The 21,068-nt window shown below is 44.2% G+C and overlaps 1 protein-coding gene across 1 annotated transcript in view; it reads right to left on the reverse strand.

Annotated features, from left to right (window-relative positions):
- FAM110B (family with sequence similarity 110 member B) overlaps positions 1–21,068 on the reverse strand; it is a 144,950-nt gene that overhangs the window by 96,108 nt on the left and 27,774 nt on the right. The window contains exon 2 of the mRNA XM_018058485.1: positions 16,514–16,609. The gene's annotated coding sequence lies outside the window, so the exon portion shown is untranslated. The remainder of the gene's footprint in view (positions 1–16,513; positions 16,610–21,068) is intronic.

Genomic DNA, 21,068 nt, shown 5'->3' on the forward strand with positions numbered 1-21,068 from the left:
CATCTGCTGTGCATTAGACAAAGTCAAGGATGCAAAACACGGTGCTTAGAAATCACAGGCACATAAATAATGCAGGGGTGGGATGCAGTGAAGCCGACAAATCGTGACCCTAGCCATCGAGGCATTTATACACTGTCTGCGGAGATCTGGTTAATAAGTGTGCAGGACTTTAAAAAGCAATAATACATCAAGACAAGAGGACCAGGAGGGGAATACCTGGAATAGAGGATTCCTGCTGATGGGCTCCATCCCAAAAGGCAATCGGCCCACCCAGCACATGGTCCCCCGGTACTCTGCTGCATAAGGTTGCACTGCAGGTGGGACGAGGCCTCTTGGATTATGAATATTGAATTTTGGTTTCTTTAACTCAGTGGCTAATGAGTTAGTTTTTCCAGTAGTCATTGAATGGATGTAAGAGCTGGACCATAAAGAAGGCTGAGAGCCAACGAACTGATGCTTTCCAAATGTGGTGCTAGAGAAGATTTTGGAGAGTCCCTTGGACAGCAAGGACATCGAACCGGTAAATCCTAAAGGAAATCAACTCTGAATATTCACTGGAAGGACTGATGCTGAAGCTGAAGCTCCAATACTTTGGCCACCTGATGCGAAGAGCTGACTCATTGGAAAAGACCCTGATGCAGGAGAAGAAGGGGGCAGCAGAAGATGAGATGGTTGGATAGTATCAGTGTCAATGGACATAAGTTTGTGCAAACTCCAGGAGATGGTGAAGAACAGAGAAGCCTGGTGTGCTGCAGTCCATGGGGTCGCAAAGAACTGGACATGCCTTAGCAACTGAACAAACAAATTTATTCTTGAGTAAAAACAAAAGCATAAAGGCAAGTAGCCTGTGATGGTGAGATCTACTGAAGGAGCTCAGAGCCAGGCTTGGGGGAGATTCTGGCACAGCTTTGGGGAACCTGCAGCCTCGGTCACACAGACCCACAGCCTCGCCATGGACATCGAATCTCAGTGTCCCATCTGCCCGAGGGGGCCAATGAAAGAGACAGTGACAGCTTGTATGAAGGGCACCTCAGCCCCAGCACTGCATTAAGCGCTCCTCAAGAGCATCTCATATAACTCTTATCAGAACCTTCTGAAGCAGGAGCCAGGAGAACAATCTAGAAAGAATAACAGAATGGGGCAAGCACAATAGGGTGGTTGTGAGGATTACGTGAAGACAGTGTGCTGTGATGATCAGCATTTCACAAGGCATGCAGTGCTTAATAGACGGCATGAATCATCATTCCTTGGCTGAGTGAGGAAAGGGGGCAGGGGATTTCAAGCAAAGGAAGAGAGGAGGGTTTGCAAAAAGCCTTCCAGATCACAAGTAGACCAATAGAGCTGAGAAGGATTCCAGGGAGGACAGCAGGAATGGCTGGGATATAAATCTGAACTCGATGTGGCTGCAGCTGAGTGGCCGGCCTCCCGCATCCATAACTTTTACACCCATGGTCCAGGGGAGTTAGGGCGAGACTTTCAAGAATGGAGGTGAGAAGAGATACTAATTTCATTGAGATCCACCCACAGGCAACACTCAAGGAAGACTGAAAAGGGAGCAGACAGGGGGCAGAGAGACTGGTCAGAGGCTTCAGCAATATCTGTTATCTTGCAACAGGTAGTACCTGGGGCATGGCCCAGATGGTAAAGAATCCGCCTGCAATGCGAGAGACCTGGGTTCGATCCCTGCATCAGGAAGACCCCTGGAAAAGGGCATGACAACTCACTCCAGTATTCTTGCCTAGAAAATCCCACAGACAGAAGAGCCTGGCGGGCTATAACCCAGGGGGTCACAAAGAGTCAGACACAGCTGAGCGACTAATGCTGGAACAGGTGAAACAGAAAGAAAAGGACAAACATGAAAGAACAAAAATACTTAATGAGAGGATACTCTGAGGTTTTCCAAGATGCTTCCTTGGTAATGGAGGCTCAGTGGTACTAGGAGAACAGTCAGAAGAGGGTGCTGGCTTAACAGAAAGATTAGGAGTCATTCATGACATCGTGAACTTGAGCCTGGAGTGGAATGCTGATGATATGGGTCTAGCAAGTGGTGTAAAGGTTGAGATCATCAATGGGGAAGCACAGGTGTGGGTGTGATGTTCTGGGTGTAGGTGACCCAGTGACCGAGCCTGAACCCTGCGGGAAGGCACACTTATGTCACAGGACGTGGATGGACAGAGGGGGGCAGGGAGGTGAGAGAGACTGACCTGGGAGGACCGAAAAACAGTCACGAGGTCCTGAGGGCAGGGGAGAAGGAATGAACCAAGCATGTCCCTGATTTATACATCAATTCAAGAGCAGCGAGGGAGAAGACAAAACTGAAGCAGAGCTGGGGAAGCAGGAAGGGGAGGAAGGAGATGACCACAGACAGGATGGGTCCTGAAGGGGACACCATCATGAGAGTCAGGACATCAGGGCTCAGAAGGCAAGAAGAGTGAAATTAATACCGAATCTTATGTCAATCAATGTCAGCATCCCTTTTAAAATAAAAAAGCATATATATTCAGCACCACCAAACTCATCCCCTAAGGAACACTCAAGGCTTCTATTTTTATCCTCAAACTATGAACAGAAAATTTTCCTGAAAAGAACTTGCAGGTGCTTCTGAAAGAGACTAAGTCAGGGAAAATCTACTGCAAAATATTGTTTATTAAATAATTCACTGCTGATTGACTCTGTGATAATGAACTAGGTTCAAGCACTGGAGAGCCTCAGGCTGGCTTGAAGGATTATTAGGCAAGTGTTTAGAATCAACACTGAATTTCTACAGTGCAGACGTAATCCAAGGAATGTGAATCCATTAAGCTTTTATGCTAATAACTGTTCAGGAGAAGTTGAAAGAGAGGTTAAAGAAAGAAACTGAAGTTTAAGTCTTCCTTTGACATTAAAAGGATTTCTGTTCAAAATTCTCAAATTGGTCGCCTAGCACACTAACCTCCTACATGAAGAATCTATTTTTAAAGACACTAAAATCTCAATATTCATTACACACATTAAATAGTCTCTCAAGTTTTACAAGAGAGCAGTCATTCAGCAAAACAAGTATAAACCTTACAGAGACAGACTTCCTCCATTGCTGTTTGATAGGAAACAACCTCTTCAAATCCTTACTAAGCATCTTGCTTGATTAATGTTAGTTTTGAAAGAAGAGAGAAAGAAAGGAAAAGAGGATAATAACTACAATCCCGTGAGGTCTCTCTCTGGTTAGCCACATCCCAGGTTCCGCAGCCTCTAGGTACAAGTCTAGGTGATGGGGAGAGGGGAAAATAGCAGCCTCCAGATCCAGCCACATAGGGTTACAGCCCATGAATACACTCCCTGGTCCTCACACCTCGCTATAAGCAACCTACCCAAACACAGAATACAGAAACCATGATGCCAACACTCAGGTCATTAACGCTGACCTCGTCTCTACAGAGTGACATAAGAGCGATGTCACCACTTGGAATCCTACAGAATGTTTACGTATCTGCTCCCCCTAAATGTAAAGTAACTCATTCTTCTTGCACAGTTTCACAGGAGGGGAAATCTATCGTGTCTCCATTTGCCACCTAATCAAGTTCATGCATGGAACACTATTTCAGGATTGTCTGAAAATGCTCCTTGCATCACCAGTATTTTCGTAACTTCCATCCAACTTTCTTTTGCTTTGAAAGTATGTTGATATGACGGCTGTCGTCAACAGCTCTAGAAATCTGAACAGGCTTCTTGGTTCAAGCTGTGAGATCTAAGACCCCACGTATTATTCTCCCTGTATAAAGGCACCTGGCAATGTGTTTTCAACTGGACCACTACCAACCCAGGAAACAGTGACCCACAGCCATCCTCAGGTCGAACAGCACAGTTGAGCATAAGCATGGGGACAGAGCATTTAAAACTCACAACTAATGCTTGCCTGACTTGGCATCAATCACTCTTCTACAAAAGTGAATGTGGGGACTTCCCTGGTAGTCCAGTGGTTAAGAATCCATCTTCCAAAGCAGGGAACACAGGTTCAATCCCTGGTCAGGGATCTAAGATCCCACAAGCCATGGGGCAACTAAGACCCAATGCAGTCAAACAAATAAAGAAATTAGCTATTTTTTTAAAAAAAGTGAAAGTGAGCAGGTAATACAGGCTGAAGACTAAGAAATGGCAAAATGTACACAAAGATTTCCTTCTTCAAATCCTTAATCTATGGGGTTCCTAAAGATGAACCAAAAGGGAAGAAATTATCTATTTAGAAGTGGTACTAAGACATCCTGGTTTTCTGATTCCTTAAAGGGTAACTTGCACTTAGTGGGAGTTTTTCAGTATATACAGTATAACAGGAAGAACATGATACATGGGATGATGAGGCTGTAGGTTCAATCTGACAGTTAATGCCTGAGCTCCTACAAACGGTGCTTCAGTTTCCTCACCTATGAAGTGGGCACTCCAGAACTGCCACAGAACAGCAAATCACTTCTGAGAAGCTAGAAGACTGAGCTGCTAATATTTTATTTTAAAGTCTATGAAGTGAAGGGAAAAGTCACTCAGTTGTGTCCGACTCTTTGCGACCCCATGGACTGTAGCCTGCCAGGCTCTTGTGTCCATGGAATTCTCCAGGCCAGAATATTGGAGTGGGTAGCCCTTCCCTTCTCCAGGGTATCTTCCCAACCCAGGGATCGAACCCAGGTCTCCGGCATTGCAGGCAGATGCTTTACCATCTGTTGTGTATTTATACACAGTAGGGACTAGTTCTGACAATTTCATTGCAGAAAATATGAAAATCCAGGCATAGTTCATGTGATAATGCTAAATTTGATCATCATGCCTAGTGAAGGATGGAATCCATGCCCCCTGCATTGGAAACACAGAGTCTGTTTTTTTATTGGAGTATAATTGCTTTATAATGTTATGTTAGTTCCTCTTGTACAAATATGCGAATTATCTATATGTACACATATATCCCCTCCTTTTTGAGCCTTCCTCCCACCCCCCCCATCTCATCACTCTAGGTCATCACAGAGCACGAAGCTGAACTCTGTGCTATAGAGCAGCTTTCCACTAGCTATCTATTTCACACATGCTAGTGTATATGCCAATGTGGGAGCATGGAGTCTTGACCACTAGACCACCAGGGAAGTCCTTGGTATGACAATCTTAATATAATTCCTTTAAATAAGATGAAAAGAATCCTTGGTTTGTGTGTTCCACTACTGCAACAGTTTGCACAGGTGGCCAGTGAACTGTAATCAATAGAAGCAGCTGGAATCGCATTACAAGGCCTCACATGAAATACAGCCGTTCATGGAAACATGAGAGACCTGGGTCTTCTGAGCATAGAGGGCACCCGAGCAGGGGAGCAAGCAGGTCAGTCCATTCACTGGAGCACCCACTTGGGGTCGGGCACTGCTCCAGACCCTGGGCACAGAGCTATCACAAACACACAGAACTCCCCACCTGCCTGGAACTTACTACCTCCCATTTCTACCTGTCAACCTTCTAAATGAAGAGCGACACATTAGCCAGGGAGAGTATGATCACCTCGTCAGAGACGGGGACACACTGCAGCCGTGAGAATGTGACACACCCAGGGTCGCTCAGAGTGGCTGAGAACACAATTCCATGGACGAAAAGCAAGGTCCTCCTGTGGGACACAGGGAACTCAGTTCAACATCCTGTGATAAGCCACAGTGGAAAAGAGTATGAACAAGAATGTATACATACGTATAACTGAATCACTTTGTATACAGCAGAAACTGATACAACATTTAAATCAACTATATGTGTGCATGTGCTAAGTCACTTCAGTCATGTCTGACTCTTTGTGACCCCACAGACTGTAGCCCACCAGGCTCCTCTGTCCATGGAATTCTCCAAGCAAGAATACTGGAGTGGGTTTCCATGCCCTCCTCCAGGGGATCTTCCTGACCCAGGGATCGAACCAGAGTCTCTGACATCTCCTGCACTGGCAAGTGGGTTCTTTACTCCTAGCGCTATCAGGGAAGCCCCAAATCAACTAACTGTCAATAAAAAAAAATTACCACCAACATATGGGAAAAGAACACATTAAAGAGAGAGAGAGAGAACGCAGTTCTAGTGCCCTGAACCATTCATGTGGTAGACGCAGTGATAGGATTCCTCCTGGAATACACATGGCAACAGTCAGCCCACTGCACACAGACCTGTACCCACTTACTGTCAGATGACGAGTAATGTCACTTCACTAAGTTTTAAAGCAACTCTTCAACAGACTATTAAACTCAGACTTTCAATGAATTAAAGCTGCCTTTTAAAAAAAAAAGCTTTTTATTTTAGCTGTTAACTTATTATTTCCTAAAACTAAATCACATACAAACTTGTTGATCAGTAAATCGCTAAGTTGTGTCCGATTCTTTGTGACCCTGTGGACTGCAGCACACCAGGCCTCCCTGTCCTTCACCATCTCCCAGACTCTGCTCAAACTCATGTCCACTGAGTCGGTGATGCCATCCAATCATTTCATCCTCTGCAGCCTCCTTCTCCTCCTGCCCTTGATCTTTCCCAGCATCAGGGTCTTTTCTAATGAGTAGACTTTTCTCATCAGGTGGCCAAAGTGCTGGAGCTTCAGCTTGAGCATCAGTCCTTCCAATGAATATTCAGGGTTGATTTCCTTTAGGATTGACTGGTTTGATCTCCTTGCAGTCCAAATGTATATGCTATCCATTCTATTTAATGCGGAACATATTTAATTGGTAAAGCAGTTTGCAGGCTTTGTTTCAATTCATCCACACGGTCTTTTGTCTCTGTTTTATGAGAATTTCCAAGTGCTGCCAGGTTTTAACCAGAACCAGCACTTTCCTAAAGAGTATCCATGCATCCCCAATTCTAAAGTGTGAGTGAGTTTTGTTGGCCTGCAGCTGCACAACGGCCAAAATATTTCAAACTGGCTTTTATTTTGTGACTCTATTGCGTGAGGTCTATAATTTCCAAAATTACTAAGCCAATTATTTTATAAGTATAATATCCACAGCCTGGCCAACTCCATCTAGTTTAGAAATGAGCACAGGGACTTACTTTGATCCTTCTGGTGCAGTCCCGGCAGTTTTATTCTCCTAGTAGCTGTTGTTTTCATATAGGAGTTTTAGCATATGAAAGTTTGCTACATAAAATATTGATTTTTTTCATTCATGCATTTTTAACTGAGAGGGAGCTTTGATGTACTCAGGTGAGCTTATAAAGCATGAACTCTTATCATAGGTATATTCATTCACTGTATGGTCATGAAATTTTTTTTAAGAGTATAATTGCTTGACAATGTTATGTTAGTTTCTGCTGTACAACAGTGTGAATCATCCATATGTATATGTCTATCTTCTCACTCTAGAGTCTCTCTCCCGCCGCCCTCCAATCCCACCCGTCTACATCACTACAGAGCACTGAGCTGCTATATAGCCGCTTCCCAGTAGCTATCTGCTTTACACATGGTAGTGTACATATATCAGCGCTACTGTCTCAATTCACTCTACCCTCTTTCCCCTCCTGTATCCACAAGTCTGTAGTCTACGTCTGCATCTCTGTAAACAAGGCTATCAGCCAGTTTACAGAGGACTAGGCAGCCAGTGGGACAGGCTGCGACGTACTATGCACCCTGGGAGATGCATGGTGGTCCATGTCAGTGGTGCCCAGGACCACATGCCATCCACTCTGGTAAGCACACGTGGTGTCTCTGAGCGCATGAAAGTCTCCATAGGTTACTGCAGGAAGTAACCCCCAAGTATCACAGACAGGACTTCAAGCAAGCCCCCCAAACCTGCGTCAGTACCAGACCAAGGGCCGTCATATTCACTGGTCCACATGCCTCCCAGGAAAGGGCACATGTATGTTCACACAATCAAACCAAAATAAGAAGGAATCAGGCAGTATGTTACTTTTTTGGAGAGACAGTGCCACATATCTTTGAGAATGAAATTCTAGAGCCGGTCTGATTGGGTTCAAATCTTATTTCACTACTTCCTAGCTGTGTAACCCTGGACAAGCTATTTCACCTCTTTATGACTCAGTTTCTTCATCTGTAAAATGGAGATAACTCAACCCAGAGATGTGATGAAGATTAAATGAGGTGATAACATGTAAAGTATCTAGAACAGGGCCTGACAATATAACCACTATTCAACCATTCAGATGCGGTGCAATATTGTATAGTATTACCGTTTTGGTAAGAAAATCAAGGCCGAAAGAGACCAAAAAGCTTGTCATGGGTTTTAGAATTCGTCAGTGATTTATTCCAGAATGAAAATGAAATCTATAAGAGTCTCCCTGAGACCAACTTTCTGAAAAGGTAAAGCCCACAATGTGAAGCCATATGTGGGGCTGAAAAGCAAATTCCTGTGCACGTCAGGGCTCTGATGATGACATGGGGCATCCCTCACCGGCCACCTGAGCTGATGTTGAGTAGTCACCTCTCGTTGTGGGGAGGGGAACACCCAGTGGACAAACAAGTCCAGTGTATACAATCAGCCATCGACAAGACTTCAAATCTTAGAAGAGAACCAGTGTCAAAAACCCTGGCATCTCTCCCGGGCGAGGGGCCTCCTGCTTTCACTCATGCTCTTTAAATATCAACCAATGCCCACTGTGTTCCGCTCCCACCTTGGAAAATCATCTCACTCATTTCAGTGCAAACAGTGTCCCTGCCTAGTGCCCCGAGGGAGCCAGGCTATTTCCACAGTGTGAAGTGGGACAGCTAGAAATCAGAAAAGAGCTGACATGTTAATGAGCAGGTGCTGTTTATCTACTTCAAATTCCCAACAAGGGTCCAGAGAGAGTTGATAACTGATTTGGATGCAGATTACAGCTCTGAGATAATGGAAAACAACATCCACAGAAAAGCAGGTCTTCCCCAGCACCTCCATCTAGTGCCGGAGAAAGGCGTGGTCCTGCCTAAAGAACCGCACAGGGGCCTTGCACACACAGTCCAGCTGTTCCAAAGTCGTCCAGAGCACCCACATCTTAGACTGCTCTCCAGAGTCTGTGTGATCATCACCCAACTAGTACCACTCTCTTAAGAAATGATATGGGGAGGGCTTCCCTGGTGGTCCAGTGCTTAAGAATCCGCCTGCCAATGCAGGGGACACAGATTCGATCCCTGGTCTGGGAAGATACCACGTGATGCTGGGCATCTAAGCCCACGCGCCACAGCTGCCGAGCCTGTGCTCCAGAGCCCGGGAGCTGCACCTAGCGAGGCCCTCACACCCTGGAGCCTGTGCTCCACAACAAGAAAACCCACCGCGGTGAGAAGCACACACACCACAACAAAGAGAAAGCCTGTGCACAGCAATGGAGACCCAGCAGAGCCAAAAGTAAATAAATAAATAAAAGCATGAAATGATATAGGGAGATTACACTGGGCAAAACTTAAGTCTGTATATCAAAAAGTCCAGGTAAACCAAAGTCTGAAGAAGCCAGCAGCGAACAGGTATGCTGTATAAGACAATCTGTGTAAAAGGCAGCCAAACCCCAAAAGGGTCACATGGTATCATCTCTGAGTGACATCAGCATCCCACCCACAATTCCCATCACTGTTGCACTGAGCTAGAAAAGCGGAGGAAACCACCCAAACCCTGTTTTTCAACAGCTTAATACAAATGCATATGTTCTATTTCTAAATCAACGAACATCTATGATTCTCAAATGTCTTCATGATAAATGTAATTAGTGTAATATTCTGGGTCAAGCATAGAGTACAGTAGCTGAAAAGTAGGAATAACATTATTTTCAGTCTAATAGCATTACCTGTTCTTACTCACTGCCTGAGTATGAGTCCAATCACAAATGATGTCCTTATAGTTGATTCACTTTGCTGTACAGCAGAAACTGATACAACACTGTAAAGCAGTTATACTACAATAAAAATTAAGTTAAGAATGATCTGTATTTACATAAGCTTATTTCTTATACATTTGTAATAAACTTTCAATATTTATCTAAAACAAACAAAAAAAAACACAATGTCTTATGGAAACAGAGAAATCGGAAGCAATCTCTCTTCAAGATAAATGTGAGGAAACAAAGGCTTGGAGACTTTACATAGCTTATCTGAGGCCAAATGCTGCCAAGGACTCAAGCTGACTTCTGCTTATTCCACACGAGACGGAGCCAGGTACCAGGAAATAAGTTTAATCTTTAGTGCTGCTCCCTGGCTTACTGCAGAAGCTAGCTGTCAACCATGCAGTCAAGTCACAAAAGGACTGCGGAGTCCTGCAACTGAAACTGAGAGGGGGGTGGTGTATACACTGGTTTAGGGATGTCCTCATTTACCGGACAGGTCATTCCAGCCAGTGTTGTCCTGCCAAAACCCTGACGCCACATGTTTGTGACAGCCGGTGACCACCATGACGAGTGAATTTCACCCCCAGGGGTAATGCCCTCAGCTCCCCTTCCTGGCTCTCACAGCATACCTGCTGGGACTTCCTCGGACCGTGCCCCCCCTAGACCCCAAACAGGCAGAAGCAACAGAACAATGACAAGTCACTATGGGGGAGGAGGAGGCACTGAACCCTGAAAGAACACTTGCAAACATGTGGTTGAAATGTCACCATCAATGAGGTGATAGGGAACACCGAAATCCTTAATCATGACAGGACGTTTTGCGTATGGGGGAAAGGATAAAAAAGGAGAAGAGTGGGAAACAGTGCCACGTTTCAGATTAAAAGGGTAGTCCTGTTTTTTTTTACTAAAATGATCACTTTCACTTAATTTTTTTTTCATGTGCTTACATTATTATGCTGTACCCTAGAAACAAGATTTTCCCATTTCTAAACCCTTCTTTAAAAGCAAAGCAAAACAAAAAGCAGGAGCACTTGTCATATAGGGTTTCCCTGGAGGCTCAGCTGGTAAAGGATCCACCTGCAATGCAGGAGACCCGGGTTCAACCTCTGGGTTGGGAAGATCCCCTGGAGAAGGGAACGGCCACCTACTCCAGTATTCTGGCCTCCATGGAGTGTATAGTTCATGGGTTCTCAAAGAGTCAGACACGACTGAGCGACTTTCCCTTTTCTGTCACTAAAGTTTATTTTACTAATAAACCCTATGCCAACAAAGTTGCTGAAACAAGGATGATGGAGAAAGGAAAAGCTGTAAGTGGACATTTACAGCTTCATTAAAACTGAGCTTACCAAATGCTGGTCTTGATCTGGGGGAGACCCTCGAGGACCCACAGCCCAGGAACACCTGGTCTGGTCTGTTAAGTGTGTGCACATGAGTCACTCGTTAAGAGTGTTATTTTGGATACTGGTAAAATGAAATGCTCAGGGGAAAACAAACTGCTTTTGCTTGCGAGACAGTCAATAAATTGCCACAGAACACAGATGAATTTGCTTTGGGGACAGTAATTTGTGCACTTCTCAAGAGCAGGGGGCCTGCCTTCCCACATGGTACCATGGATGCCAGGACATATGTGTTAAGTGAACTGTTAAAGAGCAAATGCAACCACGTGGCCACTTAGGACACTTCTGGGTACCAGTTCTGCTCCCAGAGCCCCAGGTGAAGCACAGCTGTCCTTTACTGGGGAGTGTACCAAAGGCTGACCACGTTCAATATGACTTTTTTTAAGCCTTCACTGGATTTCTTGTAATATTGTTTCTATTTTATGTTTTGTTTTTTTTGGCCACGAGGCATGTGGGATCTTAGCTTCCCTGATCAGGGATGGAACTTGCATCCCCTGCATTGGAAGGTGAAGTCTCAATCACTGAACCGCTGGGGAAGTTGCTCAGTATGATTTAATACACTAATTATTAGTACTTTCTGTAAATATTTTAATTACATGAAGAATACATATATTCTTATAAAAATAGAAAAGCATATCTTTGCTGAATTCTTATAAATATATTAAATGAAAGTAGCTGTCGAAAGGTCTCAATTTTCTCCTCTGTAAAATAAGGAATTAAACTTGGCACCATCTCCATCTTAAACATTTTAGGATTTCATATGGCAAGTACAACACAGTTCTGAGAAAAGAGCACAGACATCGATGATGTCCTAGGGTTGATGGGGAGTGCTGGTGGGACTGGATCCAGGGTGAGCAATACTGAGATTCATTGCAGCATTACTGACAATAACCAGGACATGCAAGCAGCTTAGATGGCCATCGACAGATGAACGGATGAAGAAGCTATGGTACATAGACACAATAGAAAATTATTCAGCCATAAAAAAGAATGAATTTGAGTCAGTTGAACCAAGGTGGATAAACCCAGAAGTCTGTTATACAAAGTGAAGTAAGTCAGAGAGAGAAAAACAAATATCATATATTAACACATATATTTGAAATCTGGAAAAATGGTGCTGATGAACCTACTTGCAGGGCAGGTATGGACGCAGACATAGAGAATGGACTTGTGAACTCAGGGCGAGGGGAAGGAGAGAGTAGGATGAACTCAGAGAGTAGCACTTAAACATATGTATTATCATATGTAAAACAGATAGCGAGTGGGAAGCTGCTGTAGAGCACAGGGAGCTCAGCTCAAAGCTCTGAGATGAGCTAGAGCAGAGGGATGGGAGGGGTGGGAGACAGGTCCAAGAGGGAGGGGTACATGTATACTTAAGGCTGATTCATGTTGCTGAACAGCAGAAACTAACACAACATTGTACCTCAATTATCCTCCAATTAAACATAAATTTAAGGAAAAAAATTAAGTGAGAAAAGGCTAGGCCACATTTATAAGCCATCAGCAATTACTCATGAGAGAAGAATGACACGCTTTTTCAATAGGTACAATTATCCTCCTACAAGGACCTTCTGAAGACGAAGAAACACAAATTGGGTGACTTACTAGGTCAGAACAATCTAGAATTCACTGGGTCCCCTACAGCCTGCATCCCTGCTTGCGTCACATTCTGGTGATCCTTATCTGCTCAGACAGAGGCCAAAGAAGGAAGAGGTTCTCTGAAATGACGTGCAAACTGCAGGGTGAACACAGGGGACAAAAACAAAGATAACAAGGCTTGGTGGCCCTGAACACCAAACAGTGAGAAAGAGAAAAAAGAGACATCTGCTTTCCAACTCTAATTAACTCAGAAAACAAGTCAGAAAACACAGCCCAGATAGTACTCGTTGAAAAAGAGATGCTCGTAAAAAAATTTAGAAGACTATAAACAGCACTCCTCCTTAAGATGGAACTTCATCTTTATGACTGCAGTGTGCACCTTGAATTTGAAACAATTTCAGTCCACAAATTTTCCTTTAGAGAAGGAAAGCCAAATTACACATCTGTGTACAAAAACTGGAAAAAGTGGTAAGTATTGTGTTTTTTTTTTTTATAAAGTAGCATATGTACCAATTAGAATCATTTACTGCAGATAACAGGCTTTGCAGAAGGTTAATCAGAGCCGAGGATTAGAGACCAAACTGGAAATATTTTTTAACATACTTGTACCTTTATGCCATGAATACATAGGAATTGTCTATCAATTAACTTAACGATCTCAAAAAATCCTCAAATCCCCAAACCTACCATCAGCTGTTTTTCTCCTTTAACTAAACAATAAAACAAGGTTAAAAAAAAAAAAAAAAAGTAAAAGTATGCGCTCAATCTTGTCTGACTCTTTGCTACTCCACAGACTGTGGCCCACCAAGCTCCTCTGTGCATGGGACTTCCTAGGCAAGAATACTGGAGTGAGTGTTGTCATTTCCTTCTCTAGGAGATCTTTCCGACCCAGGGATTGAACCCGAGTCTCTTGCAGCTCCTGTATTGGCAGGCGAATTCTTTAACACTGAGCTACGTGGGAAACCCAAGGAAAAATATGGTTGCATATTAATCAGAGAAATCCAGTCTAGGAAAATCTAAGTGAATATTACAGAATCTTAAAGAAACAGGTCACTCAGTACAAATTCTTAGGCAGTGAAGGGTTTGAAGAACTGAGTATCATTAAATATTGAAACATATTCCTGCTTAAATGGTTTGCTCTTAGGTGGTACTCAGGTCAGATCAATGCCAAAAGCAAATAAGGAAGGAAACTCAATGAGAGTTGAAATCAAAGGTCACCTCTGCAGGGGATGAACCCACTCTCTCCGTTTGGAGCAACAACTCAACTTCTCTGTGGTTTGCAGAAACTTTCCCAAGGCACTGCTATAAATTTTGAAAAGTAGCTGTATTATTTTTACTTGTTTAATCTCAGGACCAATCATAACTTATGTGCAACCATGTAACCAAGTCGAATTTTTTAAGTTATACAAATTAAAAAAAAAAAACAACCAGCCAGCATAATTGTTGACTGGTCTCTCAGCCCTGTCCAACTCTTTGCGACCCCATGGACTGTAGCCCACCTGGCTCTTCCATCCATGTGATTCTCCAGGCAAGAATACTGGAGTGCGTTGCCATTTCCTTCTCCAGGAGATCTTCCTGACCCAGGGATCAAATCTGCATCTCCTGCTCAGCAGGCAGATTCTTTACCACTGAGTCACCTGAGAGGCCCCATTTTATGGGCACCACCTCATTTAATGCTTACAGTAACCATGAGAAATAGGTATTGTCACCTCTGTTCTGCAGAAGACAATAGAACAGAAGCTCTAACGTGGATTATACATCTGTGCACCAGCCTACACAGCAACTCATCCTTCGATGCTCACAAGGAGCCTATGATGTGGACTCTGCTTGTATCCTGATGTGACAGGTGAAGAAACAGAGGCACAGAAAGTGAACAGCTTTCCAACATCATGCACATTGCACGTGGCTGAGTCCAGATGCTGACCCGGAGCCCACTGTCATCAAAGCCACCAGCCCCAGGAAGTTCTGGCTCTGTCCACCTGTGAGAAGAGCTCCAACAGCAGATGAGACGGGACCAGAGCTGGGCTGCCCAGAGCTGGAGGCCCCCTCGCCGATAAGCCAACTGATAAATCTAACTGGGGACCATCTCAAGTTTCCTAGAAGAACTCACAGTCAGGAGAATATGCCTTGCCTCAAAGCTAGCACTGCTCCACGGTCTCCGGAGCATCTGACCAGCGTACACAGCATCCCACGGGATACAGGCACTGCCCACATCCCAGGATAAAGAGACCGGGTAGGGACGATGCCCGATGTCCTCCCAACACTCATCCATCTCTTAGTTCCTACAGTCAACCATATGCTGGACCACAACAGGCTCTCTTGGTCACTGGGCTGAACAGGCCAGGGTCTCCCTCAGCTGCTGACAATGCATGGAGAAAGACAGACAGACAGACACCCGGGAGAACAGTGCACCAAGGGCTGTGGAATCGTGGCCAGTTGCTTTCGAATATTCAGTTAGGGGGGCATCAAGTGGGGATGGGGTAGAGTCAGAGGGTATTTGAGAAGGCAACCGAGGCTGAAGAAGGAGGCAGGAAGTCAGGTGAGGGCAGTCCCACCAGGAGGGAGACTGCTGGCTCCTTAAGGACAGACAGAGGCGCCAAGCAGAGATGCGACAATGTCTCCAGAGCCAGGCTGGCGGTGGTGTACCACGAAGGAGGATTTCAGCCAAGGGAGGAGCTCGCCGTTCCCACCCAGCGTCCAGGAAAAGGATGCTCACCCTGGCTGGCAGCACCTGAGCCCCAGTTCTGCCCAGAATCCTGGCACGACTAACGTATTATCAAGGCAAGATGGTGTGGGTAAACATCAGTTTACTAAATGAGGGCAGAAGCCACCAAGATGAACAGGCACAGGGAGCACCCACGGTCCCCAGCTCACAGAACCCGCCATCTGCATTTGCAAGGGCCACGCACAAGAAAGAAGGCGTGGCCATCAGCAGAAATTACGAAACCACCTTTCTGCACAGAATCTTACCCTGCGGGATTAGGGCACTTATTACAGACTAAGCACGTTTACTAACAACACGAGTCCACGCAGAAAGGAAAGCGACTGAAGTGTGTGCACCCAAATTTAGCCAGTGTTATCTCCGCGCTTTGGGAGAGACCAGTCACATTCTACATCATAGATCGGGGTCATTTAAATGTTTTGCATAATACGTGTTCTGTTAGTGATTGGAGAAAATATAGCAGGTCTCACACCAAGTGAGAGTTTTTACAAATTCATCTGTCGGGTGGCAGTCCACTGATGAGGGACTGAGCCTCGAAGAGCCCCAGATTTGCAGAAAAAGCAACTGTAAGCAAGCACCCGGGCAACCTCAAAGAGAGCCGGGGAAGTGCACACGTTTCAGGGCCCGGGTGGTTGGCGAGGGAGTGCTCTGGGTACAGCCAGAAGCAAGGACTGCCTCTCACTCAGATCTGGCAGCACAGAGCTGGGGGGAGGTCCTTTTCAGAGGCTGTCCCTCCCACTCCTGCCAGTGACCCCACAGGACAGACTCCACACACCCATTTGTTGAGTGAATACGTGTGAAGAAGGGAGAGGAAGGAAAGGGAAGGAGGAGACAGAGAGAGAAGACAAAGAGGGATTGGGTGGTGGTGACGGGGGAGGGGTGGTGAGGGGGGAGGGACAGGAGGAAGATGGTGGGAAAACAGGGAAGGACACCCAGACTCCGCTCGACAAATAAGGAGCTGCCATTACTTTATGGTCATCAGGTGTACACATGAATTTAATAACACAGTTTTAACATGTATTACCTTTTACTTCTTTTCCAGGCTGTAGAGTCTTGTTAGCTTCCAATTCAAGAGTCAGAAAGAACAGGAGAGGTGCCCTGGATGTCCAGTTGGAGACAGCTAAAATAAAAGAGCAGAGATGATTATGATTATCCTGGAGAAGAAAAGTGATTAGTTTTTCAAGTATCATTAAAGAGAAACTAAGTTTCACCATGTAACAGAGAGTGTGTGTTTCCTAATCTACCTGGGAAAAATCTGGGTCCAAAGCCTCTTTCTTATAGAGCTGCTCGATTTGGGAAAAAGACAAAAGTCAACTATAAGGTGGGCTTTGCTTGTGCCCTTAATGGAAAACAACTTAAAGAGCCTGTGGGCTGCCATTAGCCTAGAGATCCTTGTGAGGCTCTCTCTACCTCATTCTAAGCCCAGCATCCCCAGTAGGACACAGCATCCTTGTAATTCACAAAACCGAGCAGGAAATGATGTCGCCTCCTCACAAGAAACTGCATAACCGGGGAGGAGAGAGAGATATGTTGTCTGTACTGCAGAAACTTTGTTAATGTTTGCAAGGGAATAAAATATTACAAGTCAGCATTTTCTCTTATCTTGTCCTCCAAACGCAGTTCCTACCAGAGCTCACAAACACGTGCCTCATTGTCCTGGGTTTTCTTTATTCTCCTGATGCAAGGTCAGCTCTTGGAAGCAACACTACCCCAGTTTTTGAGTATTTCATTTTTAGGAAGGAAATAATTAACACTGACTGGGCACCTACTCAGGTCCAGAAACAATGTTACTCCACTTTACAAACGTGGAAAGAAACTGAGGCTTTTTGGAGGAAAGTCAGTGTTCTTAGGTCTGTTGTTCACTCACTAAGTCCTGTCTGACTCTTTTGCAACCCCATGGACTACAGCCCACCAGGTTCCTCTGTCGATGGGATTTCCCAGGCAAGAATACATGGAGTGGGTTGCCATTTCTGTAAATGCTCTTACTCTATTTGGAGACACTTGGATGAATCATGAGAGTGATTGTTATGTGGACAGCTAGCAGCTCAAGAAAATGTGATGGAAAACTTAACCATCTTTTCCTTTAGCATCTGCTTTCGTCTGGTGCCGTCAGCCAGATAATGACATCTTTGTTTACTTGACAGTGGGAGCCAGCCAACAGGGAAGGAAGATGCTCTGTCATAGATACCTTTTTTTTTTTTTGGAAATTTATTCCATGTTTTGCACGGGTACAGGAGTAATCAACAGTATGATTTTTTAAGGAGGCATTTGGGACTTCAACAGATGATGCCTGAGAACCACTTCATTAAGGTGGACGCCAGTTTCCCCACCATCATTATTAGTTCCTTTCTGGAGCAATATGTAGTGAACAATGTGCCGGGAGTTCATGAGTAAGGCTGCAAATCTTGACCTAGATTTTGAATAGCTTCAGAAAAAGTAAAAAGCAAGCCTGAAAATGTCTATTTCAATAACTAACACTGATAATTCCCACTCTCACATTCAAAACTTTCAAAATAATCTATTTTCCCTTTGTCTCACTACTCAACAGGAACATAAAGTCAGAATTAGCACTAAATTAAAATAGAAACATAAACCCCAAGTTCTATGGGCTCTTTTTGATTGCTTACTGCCTACAGTTTAAGATTTTATTTGCTTGCTGAAATATAAGGGACACCAAAAATTTAAATGAATAAAATCACAAACATTTATGAGGACATTAGAGAAATTTTAATCCAAAACACCTCTGGGCCCAATTTGAATTGACTGTGACCCATAATAACAAAGTAAAAAGTTTTGCATTTTACTATTTCGAAAACAGGCTTTTGTTTTGTTCTAATATTGTATCAAAAATTCCTTTTCATCTTTATGATTATTTTTGCCTTTTCCTTCTCTTACTTTGGAAGAGAGAAAGTAATAAAGAGTAACAAAGAGAAAGCAATAAAGACAGACAAGCCATGCAATTATGTCTGGAATGAGGAATAACACCACAGATGAAGAACTTCAAGACTGGAATTATTTTCAAAGTTGTCACGTGACCTCAAAACCATCGTAATAAAAATAATTCACAGCACCAGTCTTTCAACTGACTCATTTCAGAGCAGAGGAAAGCCCAGAGTGGCCAAGTGACCTCTCCAAAGTCACACAGCAAAGCTGGTCCTAGATCTCAGATCTGCTAGGTGGCAATCCAGTGCTCTATCAGATCATAAATTTCAAAAGCAACCCCCCATGAGCTCACAGTTTCATCAGCTTTTCTACTCATTCATTATCTTACACACCATGGACATGTCTTGATGAATCAACTCAACTTTATAGTAATACAAGTGCTAGCTGCTCAGTCATGTACGACTCTTTGAGACCTCATGGACTGTAGCCTGCCAAGCCCCTTTGTTATTTCCCAGGCAAGAATACTGGAGTGGGTTGCCATTTCCTTTTTCAGGGGATCTTCCCAATCCAGGGATAGAAACCCCTGTCTCCTGCATTGACAGGCAGATTCTTTACTGTCTGAGCCACCAGGGAATCCCATATTAATACAAAACATGGCTCACAATGATCAAGAACACATTCTGCCTTTGGTCCACAGATACAGCTAGAATAAACCGCTAAAGGCCATGAAATACTCTTAGGTTGTCTAACCTAGAAATATCTACTCTAAAAACAGAATTACTGGACTTTCTTGGTGGTCCAGTAGTTAAGAATCCATCTGGCAATACAGGGGACTTGGACACATGTTTGATCTGTGGTCCAGGAAGACCCCACATGCTGCAAGGAAACTAAGCCTGCGGGCCACAACTTGAGAGTAGCCTCCGCTCACCCTAACTAGAGAAACCCCATACGCAGCAACAGAAACTGAGCATAGTCAAAAGTCATTAAATTAATTTAATTATTTTACAAAATAAAAATAGGATTACCCTGTCTTATTCATAGTCCCTTGGACTGCAAGGAGATCAAATCAGTCCATCCTTAAGGAAATCAACCCTGAATATTCTTCGGAAGGACTGATGTTGAAGCTGAAGCTCCAATACTTTGGCCACCTGATGTGAAGAGCTGACTCACTGGAAAAGACCCAGATGCTGGGAAAGATTGAGGGCAGGAGGAGAAAGAGAGAACAGAGGATGAGATGCATGGATGATATGCTCTGGGAGATGGTGGAGGACAGGGCAACCTGGCGTGCTGCAGTCCATGGCGTCAAGCGATCGAACGACAACAACTCATAGCCAAATCACAATCACAGCTTTGCTACAATACTTTTTTCCAAGTAGATTTTATAGCTAGCTATCAAGCAAAATCTCGGTATTCTAAAGCTTACAGAAGCAGTTTTTAAAGTAAGGATTTCAAACTAATTTACGACTACATCCATCAGTTTAGAAGATCTCTTGTTCTCTAAAACTGGAGTCATTCAAGAGCACTTAACCCACCCCAGTCAGGAGCTTATCATCACCAACAGTCACTAGTTGACTCCCCAGTAATTTACACTGAACAGCAGTGGGTGCAGGGGAACCAGAAAGCAGGAGAGGATGTTGTGCCCACTGCAGAGTGTCCACTGGGATCACTAGGGCGCCCTCACAGTGGTAGGGGAGTCAAGGTTTGCCTATGATAGATGGATATGTGTACATGTGTGTTTAGAGGTGTAATCAGTACCTTCACAAGTGGCTTTCCCAGAGATTATGAGTTGACAGAGTCAGTAAAAAGTACATGTAGCAAAGCAAGGCAAAGTAAATTAAAACAAGCCAAGAGATGACGGCAGTTCCTGCTATACATGTGCAAAAAAAGGAAAAAAAAATGGTGTAGGAAACAAAATGTCCATTAAAGATATTCATTTCCTGAAAATATGTCAGCAACAAAATACTTTCTTTATAATTCTCCACATTACCTCATTAATGATATTAAAACTCAGAGAAAGACAACAACATAAAAAATAAAGAGAGAGAGAGAGGACTTTCCTGGTGGTCCAGTGGTAAGAATCCACCTTCCAGTGCAGGGGACGTGGGTTCGATTCCTGGTCAAGAACCAAGATCCCATATGCCTCTGAGCAATTAAGCCTGTGAGCCACAACTACTGAAGCCCTCAGGCTCTAGAGCCCATGCTCCTTCAACAAGAGAAGGCTCTGCAGTGAGAGGCCCACAGCTCCTCTCCACAACCAAAGAAAGCACAAGTGTAGCAACGAAGATCCAGCACAACCGAAAAAACAGACAGGATCTGAACACAAATTTTCAGCAAAGAAAACCAGTGCCAAGGGAGCACAAGAGCTCTGCTACATAATTAGTTGGTAGGAAATGCAAACTAAAACCTCAATGAGATGCCGCTGTATACTCATGAAAATGGCTAAAGTTACAAGGATTAAAAAAAAAACATCAAGTGTTTTGCATGGATATGGAGCAACTGGGAGTCTCATATAATGTGTTTGTATGGGGATGGGGGTGTTAGTCGCTCAGATGTATTCGACTCTTTTGTGACATTATGGACTGTAGCCCACCAGGCTCCTCTGTCCACAGGGATTCTCAGGCAAGAATACTGGAGAGGGTTGCCATTCCCTTCTCCAGAGATCTTCCCAACCCAGGGATTGAACCTGCATCTCCCCT

This window comes from Capra hircus, chromosome 14 (genome assembly GCF_001704415.2).
Source record: "Capra hircus breed San Clemente chromosome 14, ASM170441v1, whole genome shotgun sequence".
NCBI classification, from domain to species: Eukaryota; Metazoa; Chordata; class Mammalia; order Artiodactyla; family Bovidae; genus Capra; species Capra hircus.